The following is a 16,556-nucleotide window of genomic DNA, read 5'->3' on the forward strand; positions in this document are numbered from 1 at the left end:
ATTACATAATACTAACAGTTGGAAAAAGAGTCAGATGTATCTTTAAGCATAAACATTGGGCTAAATAAATAGAGCTCTTGTAAAGAACACTGCAGGGTGTGGGGAGGAGTTTTGTTTGTGCTGATCTGGAAGAATTTAGAGAAATGGAGCAAAGGAGGAAAAAATGCATATATGCATTTTTAATCTGGGTGAATTTATTCTCTTTTCACATTTAAATAGTTATTTAAATATCAAAATCTAGCTTAATTTTTCATAGGGCAAGATTTCCATTTAGATGGCAAAGAATTAAACCAGAAAAGTTAGTTTGAGAAAGCTGACATAAGATGTTATCATGTCCCTGCCAGTTCTTTCCTGCCTCTTCCTAACCCCCAAAATATCCCATATGACACATTCAAACACCTTCAGTTGCTCTGGAAATCCATTTTTAGGCACAATTTCTATTCATCTGAGAGGGTTTGCCTAGGTCACCCAAATCTGGTATTGGATGTACAGTCCTGCTTCGTTCTTCTGACAGCAAGCTCCCCTAACAAGAACCAGTCCTCCAGTGCATTGCCATCCCCTCCAAAGGAAAAGTTAATGTCCTTTGCTTGGCCTGGTGTTGCTTTGTCTGGTACCCACAGAGTGCTGAGCTGTGTAATACACACTTCCAAAATGAAGGGACCAGGAACTGAGTATTAGTCCATTTTTGGTGTGAAGGAGCAAAACAGATATCACTGCCAGAAGAAAAGAAAGTAGGATATCCTTCCCTAAAGCTATGAGTAAATCATTGCAGATTTCACTTTTCAGCTTCATCCTCATGTTTTGCAGGGCCTGTCACTTACAGGTCTAATTTAAATATCTCCTTGCTGTTTCTTGTCTTTTCTGGTCCTTACTTTTAGTCCAACTCAGAGGGCAGCACTTACTCAGGTGTGCTATTTTGCAGTGATCCCTATCAAAAATGGAATAACAAAATAAGCTGGCAGAAGTGAGCAGAAACTGCAGTGACTGGGCAATAACGTTCTTCTGCCCTGGTGGATACTTGTAAGAGGGGTGAAAGATACAGTTGTCCTTTTAAACTCTGATTTAGATCTCTTCTGCTTAGGATTTCCTCAGGATCTTTCTTCATTCTGTGCAATCTTTAATGTATGCGATGGTTGGCAAGGAAATGTCTTGTTATATCTGGCTTAGTATTCAGCAAATATCCAAAAGGCTGAATGCTACTGTAATTAAAACTTATTTGCCTCAAACTTCCCAGTGCATCAGCTTTCCTCTGTGACTGCTCTTTATGCCTTGGCATTATCTCAGATGTCATCCCACCCCATTCCTTCTGCTGCTGGTGGATTGTTACAAGTTCTGTAGGTCAGTGTGAATTTTACAGGGAGCAGCAGGCCCATGGACTTGTCAAACACAGGGATTTTCCCTGTGGAGCTCCAGGTCTCAAATGCAAACAGCACTGGGCTTGCAGCTGGGCAAGGTAACTGAGGATGAGGGGTGGAATATCCTGCCATTATTCTGCCCCAGGGCAAAGCCAGTGTCCATGGCAGAGCTGGGAGCAGCCACTTGCAGTGGGGCACTCCCTGTGAAACTTGCAGCATTTATTGCTGGACATGTTTGGTGGTTAGAGGTACAAGATGAACCTTCCCTAGACATGGCATATACCACATGGGGTTCTGTGTGAGTTCTGAGTATAGCCTGAATGCATAAAAAATCACTGTCTTTTCTCGAATCCATTTAATCTGCTGTGATGGAATTTGTATCTCTATTGTACTACCTTTGAAAAAGCCCAAACAACACCTCCACCCCAGTATTTAATGTGGTTAAGAGAAAGGAAAGCTTAGGATAGAGGAACTACCATGAGGATAGTGGTGTTATCCTCCCTGCTCTCTGGCACCTTTTTTTAGCTCATGTTTTCATGCAGAAGTGGGAGAGGCAGAGATCACCTTTACACCAAGTACCTGTCATAGGTTGGTATGGATGGATTTGATTCCTCAGCACTGCAGCCACCTGTGCTGTGGCAATGTATAATTAAAGACAGGAATATCATCAGGACCCGTCTCTTGCTCCCAGCTCAGGATTAATGTCAGAGAGGATTGTATCCTCACAGCTTTCAAGTCATCAGCTCCTGTCAGCTCTCATGGGCATCTTGAGGCTTTGTTGCTTCCTCATGCTTTGAGGCCTTCAGGATTTGAGGAAGAAGCTCAGAAATTACGTCTCTTATTGAAAAGCTTTCTTACCAGCAATTCATTAAATATTATGTTTTTTAAAAAAAAAGCTGTCAGGGAAATAATCTAACTGACATGAAGTCTTTAGGCCAAGTGCTAAAATTAAGCAATGACGTAAGCAATACTGAAATGGAGAGTATATTGGTTTCCTTGTATAACAGACTTATCTAGGTGTATTAATTCACCATTCAGGCACTCCTCTCTAGTATGCCCTGGATGACCTCTTCCCTCAGCTAAGTTAGAGACTGAATTTTAACTAAAATGCTTATAAAGACCATGCAGGGGAGGTAATTTCCTACCAACGCCTCCAACTCAGCACCCCAGAACACATTAGCTTTCCACTATTGTTTTCACACACAAATTGCTCCATTTTCTAAGTCTGACAGATTAGCAGACAAAGCATGAAGCTTTTGCTGAAAAACAGTGAAAATCATTAAATGAGGTTTGGGGTTAGTTTCTTTCTGTGAAAATCCATGCAAAGCATTATTCAGTATTTTGTGACATTAATCTACATTTGTGTACAGACTGCAGGGCAGGTTTAGTTCCAGGTGCTCCCTGGCTCCTCTTTGGCCACACTTGGCAGCCAGCCCAACGTCTCTGAAGCCCTTACTTGGCCAGGGCTGCTATGGGGTGGAAATTTCTTTTTTTTTTTTTTTTTTTTCCAGTCAGCTTTATTTTCTAGGCAGTTATTTTCTACTTTAGTCCCAGCGTTCTCTCCTTAAATTAAAATAGAAGACATGTTTAAATCTCTTCCATGCTTTCCTTTTTAGTCCTGTCCTGCTGTGATGGACTGGGTGCTGTAAAACACAAATTTCTGGCTGGGAAACCCATGGCTGAGTTGAAGACAATGGTGGCTGAGGTTTTCTGGGTAGGGAGCCTGTCTTGTTTCGACCCTGCTCATACTTTAAGAGTGCTTGCCACCTTCTGGTTTCAATAAGGATAACAAGTGTCCTCTTGTTTAAATGTGGCATATTGAGGAAAGCAAGTGTTAAAATGCTGGTTCTGGTCCTAATTCCCCTGAAAGGGATGAGAGATTTTCAAGATGCCATAATGCTGATTGGAGAGTTTTGAAGTGAAAGGATGGTTTTTATTCTTTTTTCTGTTTTTTTGTTTTTTGTCAGAATGTAGAAATGACATCTGACAAGAAAGAAATAAAAGAATTCTTTTCAATTAAATGCTTCCTTTGATACTATTGGCATTGTTGGAGAATGCCCTTTAACCATTATTTAAAGCCTTCATGAAAGCAAGAAGAATGGACAGTTAATTTTTAAAGTGAAATAAGTACAAATCCTTCAAAAATCCTTCAAAAGGGAAAGAACTTTGAAATTGAAATATTTTTTTCTCACAAAGCTGCTTGCAAATTTTGACCGGTCTCAGACACTTCTATTCAATCTTGTCAGTTGTCAGCACTCAGCCCAATTTCAGCAAAACCACTTAAGAGTATTATATGGGCCATTTGTGTGAGACGAGAGTGTACATTATCTCTAAAAAAGCCACTTCAAAATTATGGCACTCAGATAAGATGAATAGCATTGCTATCAAAAATCAAAGCATACCTTGGCCAGTCATCTGCAGTTTAGCTAGATGAAAGCATTCCATAAAACACATACATTTGTGGAAGGTTGGTACATGCTCATTCTACTGGCTGTCACATTTGCTTGGCTTGATGCAATTCATACTTAATTTTAGATGTCACAACTCTGTCCAAAAAAAATCATTTCTACAGAGATCCTAATTGAAGGCACCAGCGTACCTGAAAACATTCCAGCAGTGCATGAAGCAGTGTGACTAACATATGCCATTGGATTGTTCAATTTGTTCCTTCCCAGCAAGGGACAACGGGCACTGAAGCAATTCTTTTTGTTGTGCATTTTAATCATACACACATAGAATTATGTTCATATTGAAAAAAGCAAGTGAAAGCCAACGTTCTTCACAGGGAGAGAGAAAGGCAGCAAAGTTTCAATGCTTGGCAGTTCCCATAAGGTTTTTGGCAAAGAAATTGGTTGTTTTCTTGGCTCTAACTTGGTCTTGCACATCTTCACACTGCAACATACTCCTTGTTTGTCTTTGTTAATTAGGGCAGACTTTGCTGTGCACTACCACCCAGCACAGCCTGAATGATGGCTGCAGTCACAGCGAGGTAAGCAGCACCATTTGCTGGTTATGGCCCACTAAGGACATGTGGGAAGAGAAGGTGAAAATTGGAGGAAAGTTGGCAAGTGTGGAACAATGCAGTGATGTGGTGCAGAACCCCTTGCAGAGGATGCTTCATCTTGTGTGCAAGAATCTACAGGCAATATGTGAAAAGTCTGGAAAAATAAACAAAGTGAAGTCAGGGCTTTTGGATAGCCCCAGTATGGCTTTCATGCAGAAGAGAGAGCTGGAGATAAAAGCTGCCAATTCTTCCTGTCCATCACAGGAAGGCAAAGCAGGGTCAGAGCCAGTGGGAATAAAGGAAGAAGAAGGAACAAGAGGTCGGTGAGGCACAAAGAACTATTTCCACACCTTTTAATTTTGCAGCTGAAGTTCATTTACTCCCAGGCCTTCACCTGGGACAATGCTCAGAGTTACAATAACATCTTGAGGATGAGCAGCCCAGATGTCAAGGCACAGTTCGCTGAAGAAGCAGATGGAGGCTCACCCAGGAGACCACGGGATTATCGTTCTCAATTTTGCCCTAATTCATCACAAATCACTCCCTTCTCTGAGCAGTAGACAAGCCAGGTTTCTCAAAAGTGGGAGCATCCAACCCAGGCTAACATCCCTCTCTCTCTACCTGGATGAAAAATCAGAGCTGTTCACACCAAGACTCTCTTGACAGAGCCCTAAAATACGTGGGGCTCAGAGGGAGTGAAAGTTTGAAGAAAATTCCTCCTGCACAGCCTGCTGCTGTACATGGCAGTGCTGATACTCATGAGAGCTCTGCAACAGTGTGTGAACTGGGCTTTTCCCTCACCTTCAATGCATAAATCAACCTGTTGTGTCTCTGTCCTGGTTGAGCCAGTTTTCCTGCCTTCTGTTCGGCCATATGAGAATTACTGATGGGAAACTGTGGCAAACATGTTAAGAAGCTTGTTTTGTTACACCTCAAACTCCATTCATTTGCTAAAACAAAACAGGAGACATTATTCAATGAATATTTGAGTTGACTGTTAATAAGTCTGGCTGTCCATGTTATAGCTACAACACTTATGTTTGAGCCCTCCCTCACTTTGCAGTTTCTAAATTCAGGAATTAATTCTCCTACCCAAAGGAACTCAGATTTTGTGACTGTGACAATAAAAGCTCCCTGCAGACCTGCAAGATCCCAGGTATGTTCCATCACTATCGGAGTCTATCAAATGAAGAGTAAGAAACAAATTAATTTGCCAGAAGTAATATTTGTACCATCATCCAGAGCAATAAGAACAAATACATCTTTGGAGGCTGAATAACCTCTAATAATGACTAAAGTATCTGTGCTTTTCATAGCAATTTTTATACATCCTTAAGATGTTTGCTGATTTCTCAGATTTATCCATGTAAATAATTTCTGCTCAATATATCCCTTTATAACAAGTGTAAGAGCATTTTGGAAAGAAAATGTCATTGTTCTGAATGGTACTAAATTATACAGTATATATCTACTCATTATTTGATTGAATGAAATCCAAATTATGAGGACAATATATATAAGAGTCCCTCCTGACAATTGCTGCCTTTTTAAAAAAAAATACTTAAATAAGCTAGTTTCCATGGATGTTCCTGCCAATGTTTTTGTTCATTAAGAATTTTGGGCTTTATCCCAACTGGCCACTTATATTTTAGTCAAAAATGGACAGATACAGGAAGTCAGGACATTTTAGGGTCAAGCCACAAAAAAGAAATTTTAGCTTCTAGCTCTTTCCATGCTGTTGAGCATGCTTTTCATTTTAAGCACGACTGATCCCACCATTTCTAGATGACATTTGCAGGAGACAAATTACAAAACTGCTGTGGAATCTGTTGGATTTCTCACCACATGTGAGGCAACATGAGAGGAGGTACCACAGCATGGTAAAATACCATTCCCATTAAAGGAAGGAACATAGCTGGATTTATCTTGCCATGCCATTTGCAGAAGAAATGAAAAAGCTTCACAGATATTTAAGGCCATTGGATGATGTCAAATACATTCGAACTTTGCTTGAAATAACTTCTATCTGAAGACCTGCCTGCTGTAACATCTCACAGAGGTGAAAGGATGATTCGGTGTCAGTGAGTGCAGCCACCAGCCAAAGGCTTCCAGACGAAATAAAGCTCTCTTTCACAGCAGAAACAATGTACCTGTCTGTATTGAGTTAACATTGCTACTAAAAAGCTGCACAGGAGTAATAGCACCTGAATTTTTATGTTTAAAGTATAGTTTCTACTAAATACATCCTAAAGCCTCTGGAACTTCACAGGGACATCCATGCAGGCCCTAAGAAGAGCTGTCTTGAATATGAGCACATTGCTTGCATAAAAATTATATATGCATGCCTTCCTTTGGAGATACATAGGCACAGATGAAGAGGGAAAAAAAACCCCTTACTCTTATATTTGTTTGCCTTTATTTCTATTTTCTTCTGATGGTTGAAATATTCTGTTCATAATTCCTCTAATTTAATGAGAAAATTATTATTTCTTTTCCTTTAAAAACAAGTCCAGAACTGATAAAGAGGTTGGCAATTTTTTGTGTGGGGTGTTTGGTTACTTTATCTTAAATTTAGTTACTTTTCTTTTACAGGCGTGAGAAAAAGATATTCACTTTTCCCTCACTTAAATTCAAACTTGGATTTTCTTGGCTTTGCAAAATTTTATTTTTTTTATGATAGCTGAAAGAAACCCAGCATTCTTCATGCATCTCTACAGCTGCTTGTGTGTCCAAGTGCTTTGCATAACTCAGCAATTTACAGGAAGATCAAATTGCTCATGAGCTGACAACTAGAAACCATTATCACCCACGTGGGGTGGTGTGCCCTGATCCTCCTGACCTGGATGGGTCACCTTGTGAAATATGAGTGAGTCTGTGCTGGGAACTGATGCTCAGAAGAATTCTATGATTCCACATTTTTACAGACATGAGGGTGTTCTAGCCAAGTCCTCATATTCAGAGGCATACCAGAGGTTTTAGCATTGCCCAAGAAATTGCTGTCAGGCTCATAATTTGACCTGGAGTCCTCAAGAGGTAAAGAGGACACCATGGCTCTGCACAGTTAATTTGGTAATTAGTGACCTCAACCACTTAAGCAAATATTTTTACTTATTTATCACTAGACTATCCCTGGTTTGATAACTTTTCTAGATTAAGCAGACTTGCATTGCACTGTTTTCTACGCTGTGACTACAAAAAATACTGCTCTGAGACATTCCCTCTAGGCAGGACTTTCTGGTTGCTTCTGAGAATCAAGGCTATATCTCTGTAAAGTGTTTTTCTGTGTGATCTGGATCTACAGGTCAGGATAACTTTAGTTTGAAGGTTCTTTGCACAACATAGATTTGCTCTTTGTGTAAATTGTATTACAGGATTTAAATCACCATACTGGAAAAATTGAGCTTTTATGTCCTAAATTAATTCACTACTTTCTGCTGTTTAGGTAAGCCAAGAATGATAGAAGGTGAGAACTGGATTTTAAGAAGTGAAGGCTTTTTTACTTCTCTCTACATCAGCTATAACCCACATGGTTCAAAAAACATTTGTAAAATTCTTAAAGAGACTTCCCTTGTTATTGAGCAGTTACGCTAATTTGTTTCCTGAATACAACTCCCACATCCTTCTTTGGGATCCCTGTTTTCCAAGATATCAGAACACACCATTTTGCAGAAGAGCTTTTTGATGTGATTTGAATAGGCCTGATGATAACTAAATTATGTTAGATCCCTGTGCATCACTCTCTTGCCCTCATCTTTACTTAAGAGAATACAAGGTTTTGTCCATACTTAAAAATGACTTTTTACTCCCCTGATGCTCTTTGATGAAACATATACAACAGCATAAGCCTCAGGCAGAATCACTCCCAATCTGCAAAGGAACCACCTCTTTTTCCCCTTAATAGATCTCTTTTAGGATTTTTCAGTCACTTTTTGGCCATACATTGTATTCTTCATAGGTTCTGATGTTTAATCAAATGAAGACAATTAGATTTCAAACACTTTTTAAAAGAGTAACATCATGGATTAACAGAAAGTACAACTGGGGGAAGTAAAGGGATAATCAATTCTTTCCCACACCCTCAGACAGGATCAGCTGTACCAATACCTCATTCTAAGAATATTACATCTTGAGAGGTATATTTATCGTCCTGCTGTGCATTCTTGTCAAAGAACAAATTAGGTTTTGTGTTACAAGACCTCTTCTCCACAGAGCAATGTCGATTGACAGCACATAATTTTCTTCCTTACCCATTACATTTTTTAAAATGTCTTCTCATTTGAAGCGTTCATGTTTGAACATCTTTTCAAAAGTAGAAATGAAGAATCTCCACTCTGGACTGCAAGAAATTTCATCTACTTCCAACTAGATATGATCAGAGTTTTAACCTTTAGCCACAATTACAGCATGATTCAAAGATTATTAAAGCCAGTAGGAGTATTTGCAATTATTTAATAAGCCAGGTCCTTCCTACTTTTTAAAATGTTGAAACAATTGTCAACTGCTTAACCTGAAGAGAAGTTCCAAATGAGTAAATTTCATTCTACTGGGACAAAATAAGACCTGGAAAAGCTGGCAAGAGTGTCTTTTCATATTCAAATGCTGAGATAAAGTTGGAGACTTAGATTCCCTCTTACAGTAACAGCCTACAGAACACCCTTGGCTGCTGTAGAGAGAGACATAAGCAGAAAGCAAAGTTTGTTGGTAAGAAGACCAAAGCCTCAGATTAAAAAGCATTAGATAAAAAGGATCTGGGAGACAACTGTATGCCTCAGATCTTGTTTTCATGGTGCAAATTTTGTTTCTTAGAGACATATATCCTAAGGACACTGGACAGCCTCTGAACTTTTCTTGTATTACTTCAGAATAAACTTTCTGAAAACATCTTTGTGTGAAAGGACTAACATCCTCCAATATTATTTTTTTAGTCCTCACTATTCTTTACCCATATTGTGCTGTAAACATGTCGTATTGCAAACTAGAGACCTTTACTAATGTTTTTGTGTATTTGTTTGCTTCTAAAATTAATCTATTTGATCACGTCAGCTTTTCCTGAGCAGTTTAAAAGAAAATTAGTCTCCAAACCCCTAAAGTGACTAATATCTAGAGTATTATTGCCCATTTTCATCTTTCATATGGGGATTTGAAGATCAATGTGTAACATGCCATAGAAGAACAGCAAGTTGGAAGGAAAAAATCATGGTTTTTTGAGAGGGCAATTTCTTGGTAGCTCCTTTTATACTCTATTTTTGTTTCATGTTTTTCTTTGCTATTTAAAAATGGATCTAACCTTGGTTTGATATGATTAGTTAGCAGAAGGCAACGTATGGGGGAGAGGGGATGAAGGGAGAAGAGTAATTGCCAAAAATGCTGCAAGTTTATTACTGAATCCATAGATCCTTACAACTTTAGGCTGTGAAGCAATCAATGTAATTTTTCTAAAAGAGATTTTTCAGCTGGCTGGGAAGAGTGTAGGCTCAGTAATTGCAGTGTTTTCTACTTGGGAAATTGGTATTTGCTTGGCTGGGGTTCTCATGGAAGAGTATGGCACTCTCTGTGTCACAGGACAAGGAGCTTGAAGCTTTGCCCGGGGAGCTGGGTGTGCAGCTGTGCAGTTCCTGCTGTATTTCACAATTAACAGGTAGGTGACTTGCAGTTGCATATGTGGATACTCATGGTAAATGCACTCATTTAGGCTGCTAAATGGAAAAGAAAATATTTCATCTGCTAGCCTGATGAAAATAGATGACAGCATCTAAATATTTGTCAGAAGTACAATTCATGCACAGGATGTGCAGAGCAATTCCTGCAGTGGGCAGAATTCAGTGGGCAGCATCAGCTCAAGGCTTCTGGGGCTCTAGAGCTGAAACTCCCTGCCCTGAGGATGGTGATCCAAATCCTGGCTGGGACAGGCTGCCATGCAGAAAAACCAGAACAGATGCAGGGCACTTGGGGCTGGCTGCAAGGAGTGAAGTTGGATTTGATGTCCCTATGCCAGCCAGAGAGTGAGCAGCAGTTGTTGTCCCCTGTGTGCCCAAATCCCTCCCTGAGCTGCAGATAGCTCTGCCACAACACTGCAAACCACAAAGCAGAGGCTGCACCACAGTTTCAGCACCATCCTGATAAACTGTGACCTGGAAATGGGCATGTTTTGGTTGTGTTTATGGTTAGCCCTCAGCCCTTGAGGTTTTTTTGCATAGTCTGAAGTACAAGCATAAAAAGGAAGATATATTTGCTAAACAAAGATAGAAATCATGGATAGATTGCTCTACAAGGCAAAAATTATTCTTGTAGAGGCACATTTCAATCAAAAGTAATTAAAATTGTTTTCTATTTCTTTAGGCACAAGTAAAATTAAAATTACAGATTTCTATTGAGTTGTTCATCCTGTTCTTTGTGATTCACTCTGAATTTTCTGTTTCAATGAAACCAAAAACTCAAAAAAAGGAGATAAAATATTCTGGGTTTTTTTGGTTCTAATTTTGAGTTGGACTAAAGAAATCAAGTTTTTCCTAAAGCATATGACTACATCTGTTTTTTAAAAAAGCTTGCAATCCCTCTTTCATTCAAAACATGCTCATTACTGTTATGAAAGTTATAATGAATACAACTCTATATTGCATATCATTCAAATATGAGAAAAAGTATGTGAATTACAGAAAGTAAAGTGGATGGAAATTCCACAGCAGATGCATATGGCATAATTTTGTTGAAGAAATATCATAGAATTATATTAAAATACCCGAGAAAAAAAGGCTTACACCCCCAACTTCCTAAAATAACAGAACTAACTTGGAATCAAAGAAGAAAGCTGCTCTAGGCGAATTATAGGGTTCCCTCTAGCTGTATTCTTTGTTCAAGAATCTTCTCTCTTTCATCTCTTTAGCTGCAAGACCAGGATTATCAAAGGATCTGCATCTTTGGTGGCATGAGTGGCTTTTTGAAAGGAGTATTGTAAGATAGACATAGAAAGACTGGACAAAGTCTGCTTCTCTTATCCCTGAGAAAGCTAGTCTGACTCTTTGAATAACTGTCAATATATAGCACAAATAAATTATCTTGTTAGATCTTCAGTGAATATCCTTGCAGTAATCCAACTATCTCTCACTAATGAATAAAAAGAGTATAGATAGGCAGATCTCAATGGATGAAAGCTATCACTGAAGAGCAAGAAAAATGAGTCCTATAATAGCTAAATATTTCATCTACTCTGAATGAATGGCTTTGAAATGATGTCTCACTCAGAAACAGATGTTAGAGAGAAACTGAAATGCTGGTAAATGTCAACAGAGAATCATCAATACCTTATTTTTCTTGAACTCACTTTTGCATGACTTACCCCCTACATTTCCTAATTGTCATTACTTATTTGCTAATGCTGATTTTGTGCTGCCTCATGAACATACAACTTTATTTCAGACCTTTTGGTTGACTTCAAATATAATTTTATGTATGATTTGTTTAAAATTCCACCCCTCCTCAGTACTAATTTAGTTAACTACTGATTCAGAGAGATTACAGTGCTCCTTCCCAGAACGATGCTTAATTACTCTCACCTCATTGCAGCCCTCGCTGGCTCCAGGACAAAGCCAGGACATTTGCTTTCCTCTGGGTGAGGCTGACCATGGATCTGTGTCACAGCTCCCATCTAAGAAACACCTTGCTTGGCCAAACACCATGGTGCTCATGCAGTGCCATTTGTCACAGCCCTGACAGGGACAGGTGACAGCAGAACCAGACAGGCCTTTGGGAAACCAGCCACATAACAACCTGATTGCCATCTCTGCAGCTGAGAAACAGCACAGAGTACCCATGGATGATGGATGTTATCAAATTCAGGCAATATTTCCTTCCTTGTCTTGCTTTGTTGGTAGTAGAAAGTACAGTCCCTGAAGGGTGCTAACTTATTATTACAGTCAATTGACTGTACTGAGTGGTTATGTCTCAAAATACCCACGTGAGAATATATTCTAAGTCTTCTTGGGAGTCAGTGAGTAAACTCTGGAAATGCTGACAAGCCCATGGAGAGCTATTAAATGCAGAAATATACCTCTGGCACAGGAAATCTCTCAACCACAATTTCCTGAGGGTTATGAGAGCATTTTGGGAAAAGGATAATCACACAGTCATCTTGTTCTATGTTTTCCAGGAGGCATCTGCTATTGGCCACTGCTTGACAGAAGGGGCTGCACTAGGTGGATGCATCATGGAAATCAGAGCTACTGATCTCATTTAGTGAAGCTGATGAGAACTTTACTGAACACCTTGTTGGGAAAAGGCTTCTCTTACAGCTTTCACAAGGGCAAAGTATAATTACTGAAGTAAAAGTTCTAAATAAACTTGTCAAGTGTCAGCATTAGTGATTAGAATGATTCTAGTACTCAGCTCATTCATACACAGCTGGTTTGGCTATCTTCTTACTAAACTGGGGTTTTCTGTTAAACCACTCCTGTTACTTGAAGACTTCCCTGAATTGCTCAGTTATGGGAAACACAATCTCAGATTTTCTCATTTTGTTGGATCTGCAGTGTTAGTGCATCTCTATGGTTTAGAGCAAGAGCCAGGTGGGTTTTTCTCTGTGGTCACTGCTGCAGACAGTGCTCACCTGTGCTAAGGAAGCAGAACCTGTCCCTTTCCGAAGGGAAAGGAGACTTGAGTGGCTTTTAGTCTCTGATACAGCAATCCTAGACACAGCCAGAAAGAAAGAGTTTTCTAAGAGATGTGGAACAATTGGGAAGACCTATGAGGCAGGAAGACATCTCCCAGGAGAATGGCTGAACAATTTGTCCATGGTCAAGAGATTTAAGATCTATTTCTGTATGGATAATCACAGGGGTTTTCAGAGACCAGATTTGAAAACTAGTTTTATTTATTTTACCCACATGGGGTGAATGTGCCAGAAGGAAGGTGGATATTGAATTACAGAACATTGAGAACTGTATAAACATACATATACATACATACATATATATGAATATATATATATGATTATATTTGACCCCTCCTGCAATTTCCATGGAGTTCACAGTCCCTGATCAAATTTTAAACCTACAAACCCAATATCAGCTAAGCTATTTGGGATGAAATGGAGTTGTTCCTTCAGCAGTGTTCATGACAATAACAGCGAATAAAAATTCAGACATTTAAGAATGCTCAAACATTCAAATAATCTTCTTGGAAAAAGCCCCAGAAAGCAAAGAGCAGGCAACAGACTTTGCCCATAAAATTTCTACACTGTTTGTGTTTTGCATTTTTTCCATTTACGCATTGCTCTATCTTCTCACATGCCACATAAATCCTTCCAGTGAACTTCACCATACATAAAATAAACACATTTTGGGCAGCATGATCGTTTGAAGGGGCACTTGACATGCATCACTGTTTTTCATTTCTAAATGTAAATAAAGTATGGCTACTCCTGGTGCATGGTTTCCATTAAGATTTCTATTCTGATTGTAAGTGCAAAATTGGGAAAACAAACCTCCTGTTTTCAAAACAACTCACTGCCTCTTGCTTCAGCATATGAACCACTCAAGCACATGAAAATACAGACCAATTGCTTTAGATTCAACATTACTTCCTCCTCCTATACTGGTTTGGTTTTTCTTTTTCCCTAACAGGTCTAACAGAGCTGAATAAACTGTTTATGCTATCCCAAAGCAGGTGTCTGTTACCTGAGCATAGTACTGATTTCTATTTAAAATTTATAGAGCATTACTCTGATTTCTATCTGAAATTTATAGAAATTTGTTATTGACTTTGGATGAGAGATGGCTGGGGCTGAAGTTAGTGTGACAGAGTGCACTCCTGACTAAGCAATTCCTTAAAAAAATACATCAATGCAAAGATATTCAGGAGTAGAATCCATGACAGTTTTCAAAGCTAGATTGTCAGCAGATGTAAATGTTGGTAGGTGGCCACAAAATTGTGTGTAGGTGGTGTCAGTAGGCAACAGTACCCTTGACAGCCTGGACACTGCCTTGGCAACAACTCTATTCCCTTAACTGTAAGGGTTCAGAGAGAACACATCCAAATGTTCATACAAAAAATGAAATGGGTTTGTATGGACCTGGATTAGCTTTGGTCAATGCAGGACCCCATTTCTGCCCACACTTTCTCTGCAAAAGTCATGTCTCTGTCCCTGTCATGACTCACACACCATCTAGATTTTTGTTCCAAAGTCCCTGAGGTGGTGCCATTGCCATATACCTTCCTCCATCATCCATGCAAACTAAAAATATAAAACTACCCTGGGGCTGTTCTGACAGCCCGGAGTACTTCCTTGTATGAAATTTTAGCTTCAGTTTATCTCTTTGTAAAATGTCACAAATAGTATTGTCTTCCTTTATTAAGATATTTGAGATTTCTGGGGATGAAATATATGACATAAAAGTTGTGGATGCTCCATCCCTGGAAGTGTTCAAGGCCAGGTGGGATGGAGCCTTGGGCACCCTGGTCTAGTGGGAAGTGTCCCTGCCCATGGCAGGGGGTTTGGAACAAAGTAATCTCTGAGGTCCTTTCCAACCCAAACCATTCTAAGACTCTATAAAAGCCAGGACCTTTCCTTTGTGTGTGTCTTGCCCGTTCTTCCCTTCTCTCTATACAACTGTTTGCCCTTTGTGTGCTCAGTGGAGAGAATTCCTCTCTTAAAATCAAAAGGCTCAATTAGGTCAGAGACCTCCAAACCCTTGGTCTACCTTTGAGCTGTGCTATTTAGTGCTGAAGCAGAGCTGAGCATGGATTTGGACAAATTGTCTACTTCTCTTGAAAAACATGGATTTTTATGTTTGTATTTTCTGAGCACAATTGCCATGAATTTTACACAGTTAATCTATAATAGTCATAGGAACTGGCATGACATTTCAGGAAACTTTCCTATTTAATGGCACACTATGCACAGAGTAAATAACCAGGCCCTCTTCCAGTCCCTTTTACAGCCCACTCAGGTTACAAGGTTAGCTCACATGACAACTTGCTCTGGGCTGAGTCATCCACAGAGCCTGAACTCACAACCTCTGCGACTGCAGTTATAATTTTCTATGACTGGAGCTAAACTACCAGGTTCATTGCCTCAGAGACAGCAAGAGTCTATGCACTCCTCTACATTCCAGCCAATGAGAAGGAACTAAAACCCAAGTGTAATGCAGGGCAAAAAAAGCCCTGGATCTGTTTTGCCAAGTGTGTAAGCCTAACCTGTCCATTTTTGATAAGCATCAAAAAATCAGAGAACCTTTTAACAAGTGCACCTGATTTCTTGAAGATTCCTTCAGCCCAGTCTACAGCTCATGAAAACCTCTGTGATTTATTTCTTTAAATCAAGACAAAACAATATTTTTCATTTCACAGACAGCGAGAGACAGAACAGGTACTAAGGGATCCTGTGATAAGGGTGTTGTGTCAGCTGAATATTAAAACAGCCACATAAAACCTGAGCAATCTGCTCACAGCTAAGCTGACATGGCAGCTAAGCTCTGCAGGAAAGCTAAAACCCCACAGTTATTTACAAATATATTGCTTGCAAAGGTCACAAAACACCCCAGATTAAATTGTTCACCATTAAAAGTAGCCTTAATTAGGATGAGTGAGTCAACACCGTGGGGGGAGATTTTTGTTCAAAATTTAACTGATTTTTTTTAGCCAAAATCTGCCTTCCAAGTTTTCATTTTGAGTAGCACGAGCCACCAGGACCTGAGAAAGCTCAACTGCTCATGGCCAGGCTCAGTACACTTGCACAACAGGGTCCTGGCTGCTTGGACTTGTCTGGATTGCACTGTTCAGTAAAAAATTCCTTTTTGAAGCATTAGTTATGGTAAGTAGAACTCTTTAACTTGATTACAGAAGGTAGCTAGTATGGCATGCACTGAGAGAGTATTGTTTAGCATTTACTGAAAAATTTCTTTTTCTTGAGCCCTCTTCTGCAGGGACTCACATACTGCATTGAAATCTCAGTTGGCTTTTTCACATTGTATGAGCTGGAGGATGGGAAGCTGAAGTCACTTTCCAGTAGCTTTTCCTCCAGATTGGGAGGAAAGCTCTCAGGGAAGAAACCAAAGTCCTTTGTAGTCACTGTCTTTGCATAGTAATACAACCAACAAGTGGTATTACAACAACATTACACTAAATTTAATGACTTTGCCTTGTTCATCTCTACAGCAGCTAATGAAACATTATGGATGCAAAGCAAATAGTGTGCTCAGGCT

The sequence above is a fragment of the Sturnus vulgaris genome, chromosome 8 (genome assembly GCF_052056855.1).
Source record: "Sturnus vulgaris isolate bStuVul1 chromosome 8, bStuVul1.hap1, whole genome shotgun sequence".
NCBI classification, from domain to species: Eukaryota; Metazoa; Chordata; class Aves; order Passeriformes; family Sturnidae; genus Sturnus; species Sturnus vulgaris.